This window comes from Cupressus sempervirens, chromosome 2 (genome assembly GCF_028749045.1).
Source record: "Cupressus sempervirens isolate cs-2001-9-10 chromosome 2, ASM2874904v1, whole genome shotgun sequence".
Taxonomy (NCBI): domain Eukaryota; kingdom Viridiplantae; phylum Streptophyta; class Pinopsida; order Cupressales; family Cupressaceae; genus Cupressus; species Cupressus sempervirens.
In genome coordinates this window covers 361,730,653-361,753,123 of record NC_143119.1, presented here as the reverse complement: position 1 = coordinate 361,753,123, position 22,471 = coordinate 361,730,653, and the positions used below count along the sequence as shown (strand labels likewise).

At 33.1% G+C, this 22,471-nt stretch overlaps 1 long non-coding RNA gene and 1 pseudogene across 2 annotated transcripts; one reads left to right on the top strand and one right to left on the bottom strand.

Moving 5' to 3' along the window:
- Window positions 1-12,659: 12,659 nt before the first annotated feature.
- LOC149572635 (uncharacterized) lies at window positions 12,660-14,961 on the top strand. Its single transcript, XR_016359945.1, has 2 exons — window positions 12,660-12,910; window positions 14,419-14,961. It is a non-coding gene; the product is annotated as an uncharacterized LOC149572635 (long non-coding RNA).
- Window positions 14,962-15,344: 383 nt separating this feature from the next.
- On the bottom strand, window positions 15,345-20,346 carry LOC149572634 (putative multidrug resistance protein; annotated as a pseudogene). The gene is made up of 8 exons (XR_016359944.1): window positions 20,086-20,346; window positions 19,942-19,996; window positions 19,681-19,859; window positions 19,090-19,547; window positions 18,472-19,012; window positions 17,047-17,928; window positions 15,979-16,973; window positions 15,345-15,901 (listed from the first exon to the last, which is right to left on the bottom strand). The product of XR_016359944.1 is annotated as a putative multidrug resistance protein (transcript).
- Between the last annotated feature and the right edge of the window lie 2,125 nt (window positions 20,347-22,471).

Genomic DNA, 22,471 nt, shown 5'->3' with positions numbered 1-22,471 from the left:
CAGATTAGCAATACCCAAATAGAAGAAGGGATGTGAATTCTTAATTTGAATTACTAAAAAGGAATAGGATGCAAAATTCTTATTCTTCTCGTGTGAGAGATGTGTAAATGTAAATGCAAGATTGACTAATTGATTAAGTAAGATGAAAAATATAAATCTAGATGCTAAAATATATGAAAATAACCTAATTAAGATATGGAAGTGTGCTTATACTATGAATTGACATGAAAAATAAAAGACTTACCTTGAAATGTGTAGAGGAATATGACTTTTTGGTTTAAAAAGCGCAAATCTAGGCTAAATTTTGTAATTCCATCAACGAACCACTAAATAAAACACAAAACCTAGAAAAACCTAGAAATTAGTTTTCCAGCTGAGGCTCAAAAATAGGTTGACTTGGTGGAAGTCCTTCCAGAAGGATTTCCACAAAGTCGTAGTCTTCCCAAAGCTCTATAACCAGGTCGACCTAACTTTTTCTTAAAGGTCTCAAGGAGTATTTTCCACATTTGCAACCACAATTTTGCTAACATGTTCATACAAACAGTAAAACTAGATTTTTTTTTTCAAGGGTGGGGGAGGCCTTACCTTGGTCAAGCCCTAGATTGAGGAATCAACCTTGAAATTGAATGTAAATGTATGTAAATGAAACATGATAAATGTAAGTATTCACCTTTCTTGTTAAAAAACCCATGTCAATAAGGATTTATGTTGTTGAATGTTGTAGGTGTTGAATCAGTATGTAGAATGTAGGATATATTCACAATTGTAATGGATTTACCAAAACTATAGAATGGAGCCGTGGATGTAAATGTGCACCAATGCAGAAGAGAATGATACCTTAATGTATATCTCCTCCCTTGATGGCTAACAAAATGCCAAATCTTGAGGAGGAAATGCTCATAGAGGATATTTGAATGCTTTGCTTGCTTGCTTGCTTGAATTGTTGAACTTCTTGCCTTCCTTGCTTGATGTCTTATGAGTGATTTATTTCTTGTGATGTGAAAATGAAGACCCCAAGCTTCATTTTATACTAGTTTTTGAGCAAGAAAACAAGGTAGGCCGACTTGAGAGTAAAATAAAATTATTGGAAACTTTGACACACTTCAGGCCCTATGCTCCCAAATCATCAAGGAAGAGGTTGAATTTAGAGGGAATATGTCAACTTGAAGGGGAACATGCTGACCTAACTCGATACAGGTAGACCTATTCCCAGAGAAGAGAGGAAGAAGGGCTCTTGAAGGTCTCATAGGTGGTGTAGACAAAAATCAGGAAAATCAGAATAGAATATGAAAAAAAGAACATTGAGCACATATCCATCCATGACCTAGGAAGTCACTATGAGATGGGTGCTAAAAGGTCTTAAATGATGGGTGCTTCCATTTTAAGATGGTATAGTTCTTACACTTGGGGGGCAAGGGAATCATATCCAACTTTCTCATGTTCTCAAGGATCCACTATTTTTTTTGGTTATGTAATATTTATTTATCATGTGACATTCAATCTTATATAATTTGCAACTAGATTTCCATGGTAGATTGATCACTTACCTTGGAGCCTCATAATAATGTGTCATCTCTTCCATGGATTTACCATTTCACTTCTTGCATGGTGTCTCATTGCATTCTACCCTTCTCATGACCTCATAGGAGTTGTGACCTCTTTATTTTGGACTAAGTGTTGCTTGTAGACATTATCTTGATGATGAAATTACTTTCTCCTTCTTCATTACTTCTATAAGATATTAAAATAAGAAATTATTTTTCCATCTTAAAGGTTTGGGGGGAGGTGGCAAGCTACATGGTCCCCTTATTTTCATATTTTTAAAATTTTTTCAAGCACAACATATAGAGTACACTAGCATAACATAACTTTTTAGGGCCAATTACTCTCTCTTTTTCCATGTCTTGGATTGGTTGACTAGCATGATACATACACTTGCTCGACCATTTGTATTATCCTAGAACATTCACAAACCATTCTCATGGCATAGGACTACTATATCATCGAGGGTAAAGCCACCAAAAGTTGTAAAATTTGTGGATTGACTATCATGCACACAAACTCACAAGACCATTCAATCCTCCCCCTTTATTTTTTTTTGTGGGATTGACAATTGGGAACACAAACCCATTAGACCATTTGATTCTCCCTCTTCTATTTTTTATGGGATTGACTATTAGACACAAAAAACCACTAGACTATTCAATTATATCCCTTTTGTGTGGTTCACAATAAGGAACAAAAGCCTTATTGGGGTGAGTTGATCACACCCCCTTAGAATCTCTCTCTTTTTCATTAGTGGTGTCTCTCTTATTGTGATTTTAGATATGATGAAGACTCAAGTCTCTTAGGGGCTTAATGATTTCTTTATCTCTTTAGTCATGGTAAAATCATCTCTTTTATTTTGATCTACTTTATTGTGAGTTTGAGGCAACTCATATTCCTACTAATGTCGAGGATAAATGTACCATCTTAAAGTAGAAGCACCCATTACTTAAGACCCTTTAATTCCCATCCTTTAGTGAGTTTATGGACCATGGATGGATTCATGCTCAATGCACTCTTAATACTATCTCTTTCATCTTTTCCCAATTCTAACTCCTCTGAGGCCTTCTGGATCTCCAAGTCTATCCTCGAGAATAGGTCGACTAGTCATGGATTTGGGGACATGAGGCCTGAAGTGCTTTGGGGTTTCTTATTATTTTATTTTACTTATAGGCTAGTTTGTCTTATTTTCCCACCAAAAAACTAGTATAAAAGGAGTCTTGTGATCTTCATTTTCACATCAAGAATTCACAACACATCCACAAGACATCAAGTATACAAGGAAAGTTGTTCAAGAATTCAAGAAAGCAAATCTACTTCAAATAATTCAATGATCCTTTGTGATCATTTCCTCTTCAAGATCTAGCATTTTGGTGGTGTTAGTACCCAATATGGACATGGTTTTAAAACTTGTAATTTGTGTTTTCGAACCAATTTGAACCTTAGTTCAAAGTAGTTCGAAATGGTTCAGTGGTTCAGATGATCCATCTTGTAGCTTCAATACAAGAAAAATTTAGACTCATGGTTCAAAGTGCAAAATGGTTGACTTAGAAAAGTTCACAATTCACTATTAGTTTTCATTAGTTTAGTAGTTTCAAAGGTTCAATGAGTTTGATGTTTCAAAGGTTCAACAGTTCGAACTTCAAGCACAGAGTCTTGAACCACTTCGAACTAAAGTTTGAAGCAGTTCAAACTAGTTCAATTTGTTTATGTAGGTTTAAATGATCTGTTCTGAGAGGTTCACATGTACGATTCTGTGGCTTGGTTTTAATGATTCATTTCCTAGGTTAGAATTGCAGTTTGTTATCCCACAAAATTAGAGGCTCCATGATACAAAGTTCATATTAAGGTCAAGTTCAGAGGTTCAACATTCAGTTCACTGGTTTAGTATGTTCAAAGCACAGGTTCAACTAAAGAGCACTAGAGACAAATATTGGCATCATACATTTAAAATGTATATTGATATTCCATCTAATATACTCGATGAAGGTTCTGAATGCTTTTCTATTGCATGTTAAACAATGAGAAGACAACATTAATGAGGCAACAATCAACCATATGCCAATAGGAAAACATGCATGCAAATGAAAAGATTGTACCACTCAAAGCTCGTGGTTGTAGAAGATGAATGCATCTATTTGGAGCCAAGGAAATATATATGGTCTAACATTTCTATATGTTATCAAATGGGTTGTGTTTTGAATAAAAAATAAATCAAGATTTATTGAAACTAGATGCTTGTTGTTCCAAAAAAATAGTCTCAATGCAAGGGGCATAACTTCCAATTGCACTGTTGGATTTAGCTCAGATTTGGATATGTTGTTTAGAGGCAAGTTACGCACAATCTGGCTAGAGTGATCTTCAAAATTATTCCTGGTTTACAAGTTATAGCTGACTGAGTAGAGCATTGTGAAAACTATCAATGACAGTCACAAAATTATGATAGAGCCTCATCACCAGTAAATGCCACTTGTCAAGTTAGGGCCACATGTCACTTTAAAAGATTTTTGATCTTAATATTCTTGGAAACAAAATTTATCCCAAGAAAGAGACCAAAAGCATAAGAGTGATGCTTTATTTTCTTAACCAAGAATGATGCAAAAATTTGGAAAGTCTATTTAAACTTTGAAAGTGCCCGCAAAGAAGGAGGATTTTCAAGAATCAATTATGAAACTGAAAATTTATAGGAAAGAACATGTTAAAAAGGCCAACAAAAGACAATGGAGGGATTCCATTCTTTTCCTTCTTCAAGACTGCAGACTGTGTGCTACAACAGGGAGGGAAATTTTTCTAGATTATTCCATCTTCTTGAGAGATTGTGAGAGGCAGAGCATGGGCTGATTTTCTTTTTCTGAACTATGTGTTAGAGATAGGAATAAGATTTTGATTGTTAATGTAATTTTGAAAAGAGTTTCAATTTTTTTTTAGATAGTGGTTTTGGTTATAAATGTGTAAAAGAGTCTTTGTGGTCTTTTACATTCAAGGAAGGGAGACTAGAGGTTAATCACATCAGAACTTTGATTATGATGTATTTTCTTTCCATTGATCATGATCTTTGCGTCATTTTCAGTTTTATCTAAAATACATTCTAATGTCACTGTCTTCTTGTTACACTATCATTTCAAATATCTTCTAAAGCTCTAATTTTTAATTCTCTCAAGAGGACGGAAGATATATTCTTCATTTTCACTTTATAATACAACATACATCAAATGAACTTTGTGTCATCCATTGTTCTTTGCTTTTATTTTCTTTTCAGTTATTAATATTCTGCATCTACTCTGTGTTTACGAGTAGATATTTTTAAAACCTTTTGTGCTTTCAGGTTAAAAGCATCTATATTCAAATTCATTATAAATCATCTATGGGGAGTTGTACCTGGATAAATTCAGAGGGTGCTTACACTCTTTCAATAGTGAAGTAACCCAACTGTTAGTGCTGATTAGTCTTCTTACTTGGGTATTTAGAGATTATATTTACATGTATTTTCTTGGAGGACAATCTGTTCACTAACAGGTGGCCATCAAGAGAGGAGATCTACATTGAGCCATTCATTATCTACTTTACTGATGCATATTTACATCTATGGTTGCATGATGTGGTTTTAGTAGTTCCATTGCAATTGTGGAGATATCCTACATTCTATATACATAATTCAACATCTGCAAGATACAACAAGGAAAATCTTTATTGATAAGGACTTTTACAAGCAACTTGAACACTACATTTATCTTGTTTCCTTTACATACATTTAGATTTCAATTTCTAGGTTGATTCCTTAATCTAAGGCTTGACCAAGGAAAGCCTTCCCCCCACTCAAAAACAAAAAACAAATTTATTGTCCATAGTAACATGATAGTAAATTTGTGGTTGTAGATCTAGAACATACTCCCCAAGACCTTTTGGAAAAAAGTTGGGTCAACCTAGTTATAGGGTCCCAAGAAGACATTGACTTTGTGGAATGACATCCAGACACTTTTCCTTCAGGTTAATATGTTCCTTGAGCCTTGATAGGAAAAATAATTTATTATTTTTCTATTTTATTCAAGGATTCATGGACATAATTTCAAAATCAGGCCCAACTCCACACTTTTCAAAGAAAACACACACTTTCCTCTACATATTTCAAGGTGAATACTCTATCATTCATTTCTATTTTTAGTTTTCACATGATTTCATATCTTAGTTGGGTTGATTGTATATATTTAGCATCTAGATCTACATTACATATCTCACTTAATCAATTAGTTCAATTACACAATCACATCCACATATCATATAGTGGGAAAAGAACATTTTCTTTGAAATTCTAGTTCAATATTGACATCCTTTTCTCTACTTGGGTCTCTCTAATCAATCTTGAATTAAAAAAGGACTTGTGCTTAGAAATCCTCGTTCTCCCCACACACATATTTAATGCTTTAGTTTGCATGGAGGCCTTCTTTACCCTATTTGAGTGATTATGTTTCACCACTAAAACAATTATATACTTGAAAATTTTACTTAATTAAGATGATAGGTTTTTCCTTTGGAGCGAGCTTATGATTGTACACGGATTTTATTGCCTCATGCACAAAACAAGTCTCACATCCAAACTATCACTTTTTTCCAATCTCACGCAATTTTTAATATATTTGATACATTTTTTGTCAAACAAACCTATCTTAGGTACACCTATTAAGAATAGTGGACGGGGAATTCTGCAAGGAAATGCTTGGGGTAGTGTGTGTGGCCATTTCATCAGCCTATTTATGGCATGCATAACTAGTTGTCTCGCCAGTTGGTATTGGAATTCAACCAAGATGAGTTAAAAGTTGAGGCATAGTTATAGCATTAAGTTGAAAGAATATCATCAACTAATTTCCATTTTGGGTTTCAAAACATTTTTAGTTGAAGGGAAGAGGTGTAAAGAAGGATACAACTGATCCCTTCAACACTCTTTAGTCTATAGGGATAATGTGTGTTACATAGAATTTCTATTGGGGACTTTCATGTTGAAAAGGCTACTTGAGTCACACTCTAACTTGGGTTGTTTAGTTTTTGAGTGAAAAGACTTTTTTTTAATCTATCACAATGTTATGGAAAGAGGGCTTATATTTGTTACCTTCTACAACTAATAGTAGAGGAGACGACAAGGGTGAGATACAATGCTCAGGGTGTCAACAATTGCAGGTTCCTTCTTCCAACAATGTGGGATCCTACCCGATAGTCTTGCAAGACCTCAATGTAAACACTTGTTCTCACAAGTTGGAGGTATTTCTACTTCATTCTTTCTTCATTCAATTCTTTGAATTCTTAAACTATTCTTTATTTAGACTAATGCAATTGACAAGTCTTAGAAAAAAAATAAAGTTATTTACAATCCTAATTTATGTGGGTGTAGCGCAATCACTTCCAAATTTTAGCAAGACACACTTACTACTACTTTTTTTTTTGAAAATATGGTCATGCTTTAATATATTTTCCAACACAACTTTCAAATTATCTTCCTTGAATAATGTGTATGGGAAATCTCTTTTTATATATTATTTATGAAAATAATAAAATGAATGCAAATTAACTATTAAATAAGACTCTCTAAAACCTCTTTATTAGTCAATAGGTTATTATATGTTGAAGATCACCAACATCATCACGTGCTGGAAAAGACATGGGATGTCATAAAAGTAACTAGTAAAATATTTTTGGAATTTATTCAATGCCTATTTAATCTATACATGTTAGATGTTTTGATATCAACAACAGCCAAAACAAAGGGCTAACCCTTAGTACAACACTATGGAAAAACCATTCAAACGCAACATATTAATGACAAAACCATTACCAACAAATTAACAACCCCTCCCTTAATATTATACATGTTAAATGTTTCTTCAAATTGAAGAATTTTACCATGCTACATTGCTTTAACTTGAAAATGATTTAGAAAGTCAAGATATTACATATTCTTTTTTCCTTTTTTGTTATGTTAGTTTTTAAGAAATTATAATTTAGTGCGTATGTTAAATATAATTAATCTTAAAAATTTGTGATGAATATGTATATGACATATGGGAGAATATGGAAGGGACATGAACTATTTAATAAAATGGCACCTGAGTCTCTTGAGTTTTGAAACTAGGGGTACAAGGATTCAAAGGAAGATGTTGACGATCTAGTGCCTCTAATTATTTAAAGAATGGGTAAAGATATAAACAAGAAAGAGGATTTCGGGAAGGATGTTCTTTCGATGGTGTTACCCATTATTGTAGACCTTTAACCCCATCAATAGTTAGGGTTATTTAGTTTTAAAGCTTCCTAGAATTGAAATATATTTAAAAGGCTCAATTTCCTCATGAGAAAGGCTTGGGATGTTCAATCTCATTAATTTTTTAAATGTAATTTAGGGTTTTTACATGTTTATACAGGCTTTTAATGTTCCATACTTTGGCATTGTTTCTTGAAAAGTTCACACCAAGAGATTTCATTAAGAGATTCATCATGAGAAAGTCATATAGTTTCAACCATTGTAACCATATGTATAGGCTTTCCAATGTAATCCACACACCATAGGAAGACAACAATACTGAATTATAAAATGCACATCAAAGAATACCGACCTAAAAGAAACATAAGAATACATCATCATTTATGGGGAGACTAAAGCATGCAACATATTATTAATTAAACACCAGGCCTCATGGACCACCCATATGCTTTTATCAATTAGCCTAAAATAGATTCTGAATATAATATCAAGGGATAGCTTGGTATGACATCTCCAACTTTCTTTGTAAATGTAGCTTCTCTACACATACAACCACATCCTAAAGAAGTAAAAATACATGAGTATACGTTAACACTTGTTGAGATTCCGTGACCAAAGATTTGGTAGACACCCATTTTTTTGATATTTTTATCTTTAATTCTATGATGCAACATCGTAGTTCAGTGCTTGCTGCAATATTTGTAATGCTTCTTTGGAAGAAAACTTGCCACCATTGAATTCCTATGTTCACCTTATAAAATCTCCTAGACTTGTAATTGGCTAAAGAGGTCATGTACAATTTAGGTCTTCCTTTAGAGACAATAATTGTATTAAAATAAATTTCACATTGAGTTAACAAGCATGATGAACAAATATGGTTTCGCACTCTTTTCTTCACACTCTCTAATTATGTACTTTCTCAAATGCAAAAAAATAAGAAATGCTTGGAAAAACTCACTAATAATCCCTATATCACATCATTGTGTGTAAATGAATGATTCCTAATCTTTCACGAGGAACTGATTTAAAAATTCTAGGTGCAAGATACTATTGGTATAAAGTGAATGCCAATATAGATGTACTCATATACAAGGATTTATTTTTCTCCACAATGCATCGATTTTGAGAATCCAACATCCATGTTGAAACACAAACTCTATTGCCTTGAGTGACAATATGAAAACATTTTTCTCTTGTTCTTTCCATCCTTAAGACAAATACCATTAATAAAAAAGATATCAACTATCATCAATGCATGTAATCTTTGAATTTTTCTCTCATCTCCAAATATATTGTGGAAGTATATATTCCCATTAGTGCAACCATTGCACCTTGTTTAGATGCAAATGATAATTATAAAAGCTTATTCATAAATATTTTTCACTTTTATTGTTTTCCTCTAATTCGTTCACATGGAACTATAAAACTACATCAAACAAGGATGCATATCATTGAAGTCCCTACCCATATATAATTAGATTGTAGTCAAAGTGCTAATTATTGTTAAAGCAAATGTCAAATTAAAAGAAATCAAAGATTTGAAAATAATTTGTGTTCTTAATTTGAAATAAGTATTATATGTATAATTTGAATTTTAAAGTATAACTTTAAGAACATTACCACATGTTAAATAAAATATTTTTTTGAATAGGCAAGAGTGTACAACACAACGGTAAATTGTCAGCCTCTTATCTGAGAGGTCTTTGGTTCGACTCTACACAAGCTTAATAAATAATAATAATTAATCACATCACATAATAATAATGAATCTTGGCTTCGACCTCTTACTTAGAGAGAGAGAGAGAGAGAGAGAGAGAGAGAGAGAGAGAGAGAGAGAGAGAGAGAGAGAGAGAGAGAGAGCTTTATTATAGAATTGCTAAAATACTATAGAACCAAAAAGACATTGATCTTTAGAAAATGATATAATTCTTATAAACGATAAATAATGAAAAATATCCTTCAACAACTATGATTCGATAATTGTGATGTCGTGATATTGCTATTAGTATTTAACTTTGTAGTTTTTGAGTCAAACTCATTGACCCATGTATACATGGGTCAATAAATTTGACTCAAAAACTATAGAATTACATTTTGATATCAATATCACAATTTGACTTGCCATGGAAAAATATCTCCTACTTATCAATTGATGAGCTTAAGGGGCTTTCTAATGAATGGTTCATAAGCCACAATACTTGCTCAAGGTTTTGCAAATGGGGTTGCAAGTAGAGTGAGTTTAACCATGGAGTAAACTCTGCAGTTAAGCACACTTGAGCTGGGGTAGTACTGAGATGGGTGACCTCTCGAAAGTCTCGGTGCTTCACTTCTGTGAGGATCACTTAGATCCAATGAGTGCTAAGTGTTCCATTTATTCTCATGAGAGATAGATTCATGTGTGAATCACTACTCATGATACACAGGTCAATGAGTTTTACTCAAATACTACACCTGATATTAATATCACAATTTGACTTGTTGTGGAAAAATATTTCCTGCTTATCAATTGTGATGTTCACATAGACCCAAAAATATAGATAATATCAAAGGTCACAATAAATATTTGTGTCAAAGTTCATAACAAGAGATGCAATGCGTCATAGTTCTTGCCTAACGCATAATGATTGTAGAAATGTAGATGAGTGAGAATCTAAATTAACATTATGAATACATTATTTTTTGCCTAGAAATACACTTGTTATCTGATAGTATTGCTCATATTTTGTTGTAAAATTCTCATCCTATAAATGCGTTTGTGATCTGATAGGATGGCTCATATTTTGTTGTTAAGTTCTCGTGCTATATTATTATATCTTTGGGCATTTAAGCCCAATAATAAGAGGCTAAAGTCCCCAATATGGCACTATGTACTTAATATCATACTACGATCAATACATATGCTTTAGACAAATTTGCCCCTTCTACATTGACAACTTAAATTATGTGCAATGAGGAAAAATATCCATACCAATATTTGAATTATAGAACTTGAAGAAGTGATGAAGCATTTGGGGTATCACATTATATGTTTAAGCATATCATGCATGCTACTAGACAACCATAAGTAGTTGGAATAACTCCTCCAACTATGTATTATTCTCATCTTGATTATCAAATGGAACTCACACTATTTTTAATCATTAGCACTGGACAAAAACTAAGATAGAGATATAAATAGAGATAAATAACAATATACAACAATAACAACATAAACATATATGCAGTAGAAACAATGATAGATAATATATAGAGGAGGAAGGAAGAGAGATAAAATAGTACTTGATAGAGTGATACCGACATAAGTTGTGTGTGTCTGTGAGAGAGAATTAAATATAATTATTTTTCTTAATAAAATAAATACTCAAAATAAAATCATGGTTATAATAAAAAATTAAAATATATTATATTTTAATTAACAAAACTAAGAATTTAATTTTTATATTAAAACTCACATTTCTATAACAAAAAATGAAATGTATTGAAATATAAAAATATTTTATAAGTAAAACTAATTGTTTAATTTTACACAATTAGAGAAGGTTTATTATTTAATGTTTTGTATTTCCAATTTTTTCATAAAATTAAGTAATTTTTAATTATGAAATAATATCTATATAATTTAATATGTACATTTGTAAATAATAAATAGATATAATACATATAAATTTGATGTTGATGAATAAATATGATGTAATAACTAAGAAATAAAATATAACTATTTAATTTTAATACATAGTTTATAAAAACGTAATAATAATTTATATATCTTTTAGAATTGAATTATTTCTATTTTGTGGTTATTTCTTTAGTATTTTTTTGATATAAAATATAATTATTAATTTAATATTAACATATATATTTAAGTTTTAAATGTATTTAAACTAAATGATAAATTGTTTAAATAAATAATATTAATAATAATAAATAATATAATTTAAAAATTGTAACACTTATCAATTATACATATTACAAACACTATTATAAAATATAATTAAAAAAATTTGTTTAATTTACTTTTATAAAAATAAAATAATAGTAATAATTTAACTACTTTTATTAAAAAAACAAAGTTTCAAATATAAAGATATAACATATTGAAATTATATTAAAAAGACACACACAGACACACAATTTGAACTTATGCATTAAAATGAACAAATTATATCAAATAGTCAAAAATAAACATCAATGTAAAACTAATAATAAATATATTTAAAATAAGAAATTAAAAATATTTAATAGATTGTGATAATTAATATTGATTAGACATGTTGTGTGAGGTGGAAGGTACAATGATTGAAAAAATAAAATCTTAACAACTTATCACAAATGTGAAAAAGATAAAGTTATAATTAATAAATTCATTAATGGGAGATGAAGTTGTTAGAAAATATTTGTATTTTTTGTTGAAGAAAATTAATTTTCTCCCCCACCAAAAATAGTATGGACCAATAGAATGGATGAAAAATGTGATTTATAAAATAATAAAAAATTAGAAAAAAAATATAAACATTTGAAATCTCATATAATCTTTTAAATTCTTAAATTTGATTAGTTAGTGTTAATGTATTTGGAGTGACATGAATGCATAAGTATTCCTAAGTTGGGAACATGAAGATATAAAGTTTAGAGAATGGATAAAAGATAAAAGCCAAACTCATGACTATAGCACACTTTCACCAATAGAATTAGAAATAAATGATTTCAGTTCAAATAAGAAAATTACAATATATATGTTATATAGAATAAGAAGTTTTTTAAAAATTCAATATTGTGATAAATATTGGTCAATTAAATAAAAAAATTACTTTTCATAATTACTACCTACAGAACTTATAAATCAACAAAAAGACATCCCATATATATATTAAAATAAACCTCAAAGCGACCGTAGAGTCCTTCCATAACTCAGAGTCGCAGACAGAACTAAAGCCCCCAAAAAAATTCGTCTGGAGTCCCCATAAATTAGAATTCAATTTCATTGGCTCTTTTAAATCGTTCGCTTCCATCATGTAGGGAAGGAGATGATAAAGAAACCCTAGCGGGCACGAATAAAAAATGGCCTTTTTCTTCGCGGTTTGCCGACAGTCACCGTTTCTTTTTGTGAAAGAATTTAGGGTAAGAAAGAACTGCTTTCTATTTTCTCATCAGAAACAGGTATTCATCAATGAGTTCCGTTTTCCTTGACAGGTCACAAACAAATGTCTGTTATTCATTTACGAAATATAGAAATTATTTAGGTTTTGATACTGCAAGTAATTATATCACATAGGGAAATTTAAACAAATACAATATAGATAGTTAATTCCGAATGCGCATAAGAATATATTAAAGGTTATATTTTATTGACTTGAAAAGTATTATTATTTTATTATGTTAAAGTTTATTTAGATTTGTTTTCAACAAATCAAAATTATATTTGGGAATATTTTAGTTTACATTTTTCAATTTGGTTTGTTTCTTATATTCTAATAAGTTTTTTTTTTATGAAAGCTATTTACTGGAAGAGGCTTTTGAAAAGATTCCATAGTCTTACAAAACAAAAAAATCAAGAATGAAATGAAATCCAAACTTAAAAAGAAACAGATCTAAAATTTAGAAAGGTCCAATGAAAATCAAACAGTAAACTCACAATAAAGGGACAGCCAAAACAACAATCATGAAAGTTTGAATCTAAATTAGAATCAAAGTTTGATATGTAAAGGAAACCATCATACCTTTTCTTGTAGAAGTTTCAGGCACAAACAAAGGATTCATAATGTTTGATCACTAAGAATTGGGATAATCTTGGTGTTAAGTTGCTCTAATCACTTGAAAATTTCTTTATCTTGGAAAGAATTCATTCTTATACACAATTTCCAAAGAAAATCTTAAACATAGCCCGTTTGGTTGATGGAATAGGAATAGAAAAATTGGAATACATTTTTAATTTTCCTTTTGGTTCGTCACTTGGAATAGGGAATAGGAATGCATATTCCCATTTTGCCTCTAAAATGAACTTATACCCATTCCAAAAAATAGCTGTTATTAGAATAGCCATTCCTATTCTCAATATTACATCCCTATTCTCCATTCCTATGCCCACAGCCAAACAGACCAACACTTGAATAATCTTAATTCTTTTTTGAACTTTTCAAAATCATTTTCTAAATATTAATTAAGAGATTGAAGAGTTATTTGGTTGAGCAGTCTATGTATTATAACATGACTAATTAGCAAAGTACAGGTTCATCTATTTCATAGATCAAGTTCTCAAGAAAAGTATTGAATTCCATGAAAAACCCAAATTTTTGATCATCAGTAGAAACTGAATGAATATGTTTTACACAAAATGCTACACAATCATTACAGGGATTTTTAATCTAGAAGTTTACAATTTGACTGTGAAAATAATTTCCTGTTGACCGTTCAGCTAGCTTACTTCAGTACAACTGAAAACACGTTTTCTTTTGAGAGTAGACTGTTCTCCTGCCATCAAAAATATTGCGAGAGCCTTTAAAGCATGAATTAAAGGCATCATTACTTGTTACAAAATTGTGCTCTAGATTAGCAATAATGTATAAAAACCATTTGATATATGATATTTCTATTACTAATGTATGTGTTGTACATCTTGAAAACGTCAGGGATTAATTCTGGTTGCTGCTATTGCATGATAAAGCTTATTAGGTTCAACTTTATTGTTTGAGATTCAGATGCTGTATATACCCTGATATTATACAATGAAAACAAACATTAAAGTCATGTGCCTTGCCCCTGTTGCCCCTGGCATATACATGCTTAATGGCTCAACACATCTGCCACCAGTGGCAGCCCATATAGAGGATTGGGCTAATATTTTTTCTTTTGCAAATCATTGTGAGAATTTAGTCCACAGAAAAATGTGGTTGTTGCTATTGAATGATAAGGCTTTCTAGGTTTAACTTTATTTTTTGAGATTCAGATGATGTATATACCCTGATATTATACAATGAAAACAAACATAAAAGGTCACGTGCCTCGCCGCTGTTGCCCCTGGTATATACATGCTTAATGGCTCAACACATCTGCCATCAATGGCAGCCCATATAGAAGATTGGGCTAATATTTTCTCTTTTGCAAATCATTGTAAGAATTTAGTCCACAGAAAAATGTGGTTGTTATTGAATGATAAAGCTTATTAAGGTCAACTTTTTTGTTTGAGATTCAGATGTTGTATATACCCTGATATTATACAATGAAAACAAACATAAAAGTCACGTGCCTTGCCTCTGTTGCCTCTGGCATATATATGCTTAATGGATCAACACATTTGCCATCAATGGCAGCACATAAAGAGGATTGGGCTAATATATATTCTTTTGCAAATCATTGTAAGAATTTAGTCCACCGAAAAATGTGGTTGTTGCTATTGAATGATAAAGCTTATTAACTTTATTCTTTGAGACTCAGAGTTGTATACACCCTGATATTATACAATGAAAACAATCATAAAAGTCACGTGCCTTGCCCCTGTTGCCCCTGGTATATGCATGCTTAATGGCTCAACACATCTGTCATCAATGGCAGCACATAAATAGAATTGGGCTAATATTTATTCTTCTGAAAATCATTGTAAGAATTTAGTCCACAGAAAAATTTGAAAACAACAATATCACCAGAAAGCTTCTCTTTTAGGGTGGCTTCGAACATTACTGTATGGCTGCAATAGATTTGGACAATCTATTTAGTTTCAAGTACTAAAGACAATTTCAAGACGATTTGGGACTGGTATGCTGTTGGATCTTGGCAAGTCTAAAGTACTCACTGTTTTCACCTTTACTCATAAAAAAAGGATGGCTTCCCTGCTCAACAATCTTTCCATTGTCAATAACTGCAATGGAGTCAGAGTTTTGAATTGTGCTTAATCTATGAGCAATAATTATGCTTGTTCTTCCCACCATAACTCGACCTAGAGCTTCTTGAACAACCTTCTCTGATTGAACATCCAATGCACTAGTTGCCTCATCCAGAAGTAAGATACTTGGATTTCTTATTATTGCTCTTGCTATAGCTATTCGTTGCTTCTGCCCACCAGACAGCTGCAGTCCTCTATCACCCGTACTTGTATCATATCCGTTCTCCAAATAACTAAAACAATATTGATAAGAACACATCAATTTCAAAAAAGGGAAAAAAAAGGTTTTAGTTAACAGGATTTCACTCACCATATAAATCCATGGACATTAGCAGCTTCTGCGGCCTCAATCACCTCTGCCTCGGTTGCATCCTCCTTACCATACATAATGTTTTCTCTAATACTGCCTGCAAACAAAGTTGGTTCTTGCCCTACCAGACCTATAAAATGTCTCAAATACCTCAAATTGAATGATTTAATGTCTTTATTATCTATTACAACTTGTCCTTTGATAGGATCATAGAATCTCTCCAAGAGTCCAATAATGGTGGACTTTCCACACCCACTTTTGCCAACTAAAGCCACACTACTTCCTGCTTTGATTTCAAGGCACAAGTCTCTCAATACAATTATATTGGGACGAGTAGGATAAGAAAAGTATACATTTTTTAGTTCTACATTGCCATCAATTTTATCTGGCTTAAGTCCTACATCTTCTGGATTTATGGAACTATTTCTGTCCAAGATCACAAATACAGATTTCAAAGCATCCACACCCTTTGCTATGTCTGAAGTCATGCTTCCAGCATCTGCTATAATCCGCCCAATTCTTCCTATGGTTGCCATGCAGGTCAAAAATGCATGAAAACTTAAATATCCTTGCTGTCTAAGCTTCCCCCCATACCAAAATCCAAAAGCTCCTTCGGATGTATGGATGAATTCACATGTTCCAAGGACCAATCCTGCATACCATGATTGAATTTTGACCTCTTTGTGGGGCGCTTCTTGTGTTGATTCAAAGAGCTGGAGAATTCTTTCCTCACAACAAAAAGCTGCAATGGTTCTGTGGTTTGCAATGCATTCTGTGGCCACTTGGCTGGTTTGATTCTGGGCTTTGATAGACTTCCTTGAAAGATGCTTGAGTAGAACCTTTTTCGTGTAATAGCTGTAGATCCGTACAGGTTGTATGGCGATTAATACAATAGCAAAACGCTAGGCCATCACAAGTGTAACAATGCAGGATATAACTACTGCTGATAGACTTTCCACCATAAGTGACAAGCGATCTCCCACCAAGGATTTCATCTGCAGAACAATAGAACTCAATCAGGGATACTATATTTTTTCAATCTGTAAAACTTCTATTGTTTATTAATGCAATACTTGACATATTAGCTTCCTTTGATAGCCGGGAACAGATGGCTCCACTTGAATTTTCTTTCATATCAAACCATCCCACTTCAAAGGTTAAAATTTTTGACAGCATTCTTATACGGACCCTTTTAACGAACAACTCTCCCATAACTGCAAAGTTATAATGTTCGATCACATTTGCTAGGAAGGACCACACTGTCAATGCCACAAAAACAATGGAGTAACTTCTTATTTTGTCCCCTATTTCATTATTCTCCAGGAATAGGACTGTAATCATGCTCGCCATGGCAAAAGAATAAGATGGATTTAGGGTTCCATAACCAATAGCACCAAGGCACCCTAGTGCAGCATTCTTCCATTCTGGAGAATTCATTGCCAACATTAGACAAAAAGACGGAGTTCGAGTTTGATCTGAAATTTTGACCTTTTCTTCATTTTCTAATGCAGAAAACGAACTCCCATTTTTATCCGAAATATCCGACATGTTTTTAAAGTCCCAACTGCTTGCTCCCAAAATTTGTTCAGAGTTATTGTTGTCAATTGTTTGTACTTCGACCATTTGTTGTTGTAAGTGAATGAGAGTTGCGTACGTGCCATCTGGATTTTGAATCAGCTCTTGCTGGCCACCTGACTCAACAACACAACCATCTTGCACTACTGCAATTGTGCTTGCAGCTCTCACTGTGGAGGGCTGATGTGCCACAATAATAGTTGTACGTCCTGGAGAAGCCTTATCAAGAGCATCCTGGACAATATGCTCTGATTCTGCGTCCAGAGCACTAGTGGCTTCATCCAACAGCATGATTGGAGGGTTTTTCAGCATTGCCCTAGCAATGGCTATCCGCTGCTTTTGCCCTCCAGACATCTGAATGCCTCGTTCTCCTACCTGCAATATGAAGAGAATACGAAGGAAAAATATCAGTTGTATGAGGTGATTTCATAAGAATAATGGAAAGTAAAAAATAATTATTCTTTGAAAGGGAGCACTTTAATGGATAATTTTTAGCTTAAACAGGTTATCTGTGCGTCTAGGAAAAAGTAAGTGATAATAGGGAAAGGAGGAAAGAATTAAGGAATTAAATACTAGCTGTCAAAGATTTAGTGAAAATGAATTTAGTACAAAACCGATGGAATATTATATTTCGAAGAAAATTTCTATGCAGAAGCATTCTGGGCATAGGTAAGCTCAAAGGACAGAATCCTAGGAACAGTCAATCATAGTAAAGGAAGAGAATCAGGCTAGAGATGGGATGATTACACACTGTGTTGAACTTCATGATATTTTAAAACTTACGATTCTGAAGATAATTTAGTTAAGTTTAGTGGGTAAATATTTAATATTTCTGCCCGAATGATCCTGCATGGTCTCTCATAGATTTTCATTTCATTTCATCTCTTTATTGCAACTGGATTAACATCTAAAAAATACCTGTGTATCGTATCCCTGTGGTAGTTGAGTGATAAAGTTGTGGGCATTAGCAGCCTTTGCAGCAGTGGTGATTTCGTCCATCGTACCGTTCTCTTTCCCAAACAGGATATTCTCTCGAATAGAGGTAGCAAACAGGGTTGGCTCTTGATTGACCAGACCAATTTGGCTGCGCAGCCATTTCAGTTGCAAGTCTTTAATGTTCACTCCGTCGACAAGTATTTCTCCTGAAGTTGGATCATAAAAACGTTCTAATAACCAAATTGCTGTAGATTTGCCTGATCCGCTTGCGCCAACCAGAGCAATAGTTTGTCCAGCAGGAACAACTAACGAGAAATTTCTAAATATCTGAGTTTCTGGTCGAGAAGGATACTTGAATTGTACATTTTTGAATTGGACTTCACCATGGACCTTTTCCAATATACTTCCTGCTTCATCCTCTAGATCGATCTCTGGTACTCTATCGATCATTTCCAAGATGTGAAACGCGGCAATGGCTGCCTCTGAAAAGTATTTCAGATTGGGAAGTGCCGTACTCAAAGCCCTGTCATCCAAATCAACAATTTCAAAACAAGAAACTAAAAATTACTCAAAATGTTGTGGAAAATAACAGATACATACATTCCACCATGAATTATAAGCGCTCCGATTGCTAGACAGTTTCCTGGTGATAGAGCACGAGATATGACCAAGCTGCTCCCACGCCATGCCATAAAAACCCATATAATAAAAGTGAAACCATTGCTTCCGATAGCCAAACCTTTTGCTAGACCTTGCCTAAGTCCCTGCTTTACAATTTTATCGAGTACACATGAATATTTCTTGATTAGGCTATCCTCTCCCACGAATGAATACACAGTCCTGATGGAAGAAAGTGCTTGCTCTACAATTGTACCGGCCCTGTTATTCTCTACACGCGTCTCCCCAGCCAATCTCATGAGAATCTTGCCATAAATGAATCCCGGGATGATCAGTAATGTGACCAATGGAAAGGTCACCAAGGTCAGCTTCCATGACAAGTAAAAGCTAGCAGCATAGGCACCAATAAAGTTTGTAACATTCTTGATAAAAAATGGAGCCTGCAAAAGGACTTAGTGGTCAACATAGCATCAGAATAAAAAATAAATCTCTGGAAATTAGAAATAGAGAAACAGGGTGCATGAGTATATCAAAATTTATGTGAATAAACAAGAAAAGTCCAGACTTGAGAACCTTTTCACTGAGGACGTCCTGGATGAGATGAATTTCATTGGTAACAACATTAACCACCTCAGCGGTGTCTGTGCCTCTCGTGTCAAAAAATTGGGCATCTTGTCTCAACACAGCTCTTAAATATTTTGTTCTAAGTCGAGACGCCTGTCTTTCTCCACTCCTAGTCCAGAAGAATGCTTCTGAAAAGCACAATAATTCTCTTAATTTCACGGACCAACACCAAACACTTCAATTTTATCAAAGTATAGACAGAATCAGTACCTAGGAATGCTGCGACACCTACTGCAGTGGCCACATACACAAAATACACAAGTTCCTGCACCAGCCATGGCGAAGATAGTTATTTTCTACGTACTAGTGCTAATCAGGCAGAATCAATCAAATTCTATACTACCAACATTTTACCTTGTCAATTTTGGTGATAAAATCACCATTTTTCTGAGATGGTCCATATCCTAGAGTATTGGATAATCTTCCCCACATAATCCATGTAGCAGGTAAAGATAAGCCGTCTCCAATGGACCCTAAAGTTCCCAATGCCATTGTCAATATATCAATATAATTCACATATTTGAAAACTTTCCACATGCCAATTTTTTGAGCTGGTAAATCATTTGAACGGCCATTTCTATTATATGCACTTCTTTCCATAATTGTAACAAACAACGCCAAATTCCTTTCGAATAGGGAATTTTATGCAGTATATATAACAACTGTTATCAAGAAATCAGAATCTCTTTCACGGCGATTATGGCATACATAACAAGGTAACTTCCTTGGTCAGACTGATTTAGAAAATACAGCTATTTGTTCCCATAGAAAACACAAACATCCTAATGGAAAGAGATTTTCAGCCATTTAGTAGGAAGAATAAAAGATAACTTTAAAATCTTTTAATCTTTCAATATTTATTATTAATTAACTTTCAAGAGTTACCAAATTTTATGGTAGATGTCTTTTTATTGTGCGGGGGTACGACAATATTTTGAAGAGTGCGCCACGATAAAGGTGATGACAGGATAAGCATTACAAACCATATTCAAATATGATAAGTATATTTAATGTTGTTAATAATGGGATTGATAATAATGAGATTGATGTAGATTACAAACAATATTCAAACATGATAAGTATATTTAAAGTTGTTAATAATGGGATTGATGTAGACTTGAGGAGGGCTACCACTTATTTCACTTTTCTAACTCATGCAAGAATACCGTTTTAGAAGGATTTCAGGATTAAATGATATTGTTTTCCATCAGTGGTCTTCAAAACTATTTGGTAAATGATATATTTAATAACAATTGAATGTTCTTTGATAGATTTTAAAGGCTGCTGTAAAGAGTTTATGTTAAGTGAAAAGAACATGTATCTTCCATTTAATTCTTCACTTTAGATATAGTGTTGAAATATGTTGAAGTAGTCCATAAAGGTTAGGATCTTAAAGATTGTCGATGGTACTTGAAAGTCTTGTAATAGCTCAAAATCTACTCTAGACTCATTTCTATATAAATGATCTTGTATGTTTGTTGTCTAAACATAAATTCTTTTCTATTATAATCACCAACCTAATTAGAGGGTACACAAGCACAACTTGAAGGTGTTACAGAGAACTACAACACTAAATATGAGAGTTGGCTTTTAGAGGCCATCAAAGATTTGTTAATAACACATGGACAAAAATAGTGTTGTCAAAAACAAATTAAAAAATTAAACTATACACTAGCACAAAGGCCAGAAGCCCTCGTTAAGAGTGGGAGGGTCACTCACTCACTACATGTGGCGAAGAATGTGAGCTTTAAGAACTATTTTCATGCGTTGTCAAACAACTATCTAGGTAATGTTGTCCTTAGGATCCCCACCACAAGGGGGAGAAGCTAATGAAACTCCATTTGGACATCTGTTAGCGCAATGGAAGGAGAACTGAGAAAGTTTTACATTGTCAACTAAAGCTAGGAGCATAGAAAGGTAGAATGCAAAGAATGTTCCACATGGCCAAGGTGGGCACACTAGTAGGAGCATAAGTATCCTCATGGGAATCACCTAGGTTTGCAATAGGAGCATCACCCTGATTTGTAGAAGGATCTTCATCCTCTTTGTCAACCTATGAGGAGTCCTCTATTGATTAGAATCTTGGATGATCAAATAATCATATTACGTACATCCTTCCACCAAGTGGTAACACCTTTACAATGCAAAAGAGAGCAGTCTATAGCCAAATGTTCAATAGAGAAGCACCACCAACATTGAAAGGGAGGCCTTCACAATATAATGATAGAGTCCATGGCCTATATTGCTAACCATAAGCAACACATCCCTTGATAATGGTGTGAAGATATCCATGTCAACCAAAATGTGGTCATAACTTATCGTTGTTATAAATGGCTAACGAAATATTTATAATGATTTGAGTGCGTATGGTTATCTTCCTCAAGGACAAGGGTATGTTTGGATAAGGATGAAAAATAGAACTTATTCTTGATACTTTAACCATATTTTAATTGAATGTTACAATTGGCTGAAATGGGCTTTAAAAAAGAATCTAAAATCATACAAACTAATGACAACACCTACATCTATGCTTTGATACCAAATGATGGCACACTCCTCACATCTCATGCTCTAACTATAAATTGTTAGCACAAACACACTCATATAGACTTACTATTGTTGGAGATTCATACTAGAAATAAGATAAGCAACAAACAAAATAAATGAGCATAAAACACAAGTCATCCTAAGAAAACCCTCCAACTTGAAGGTGAAAAATCCAACCACAAATATATCGCTT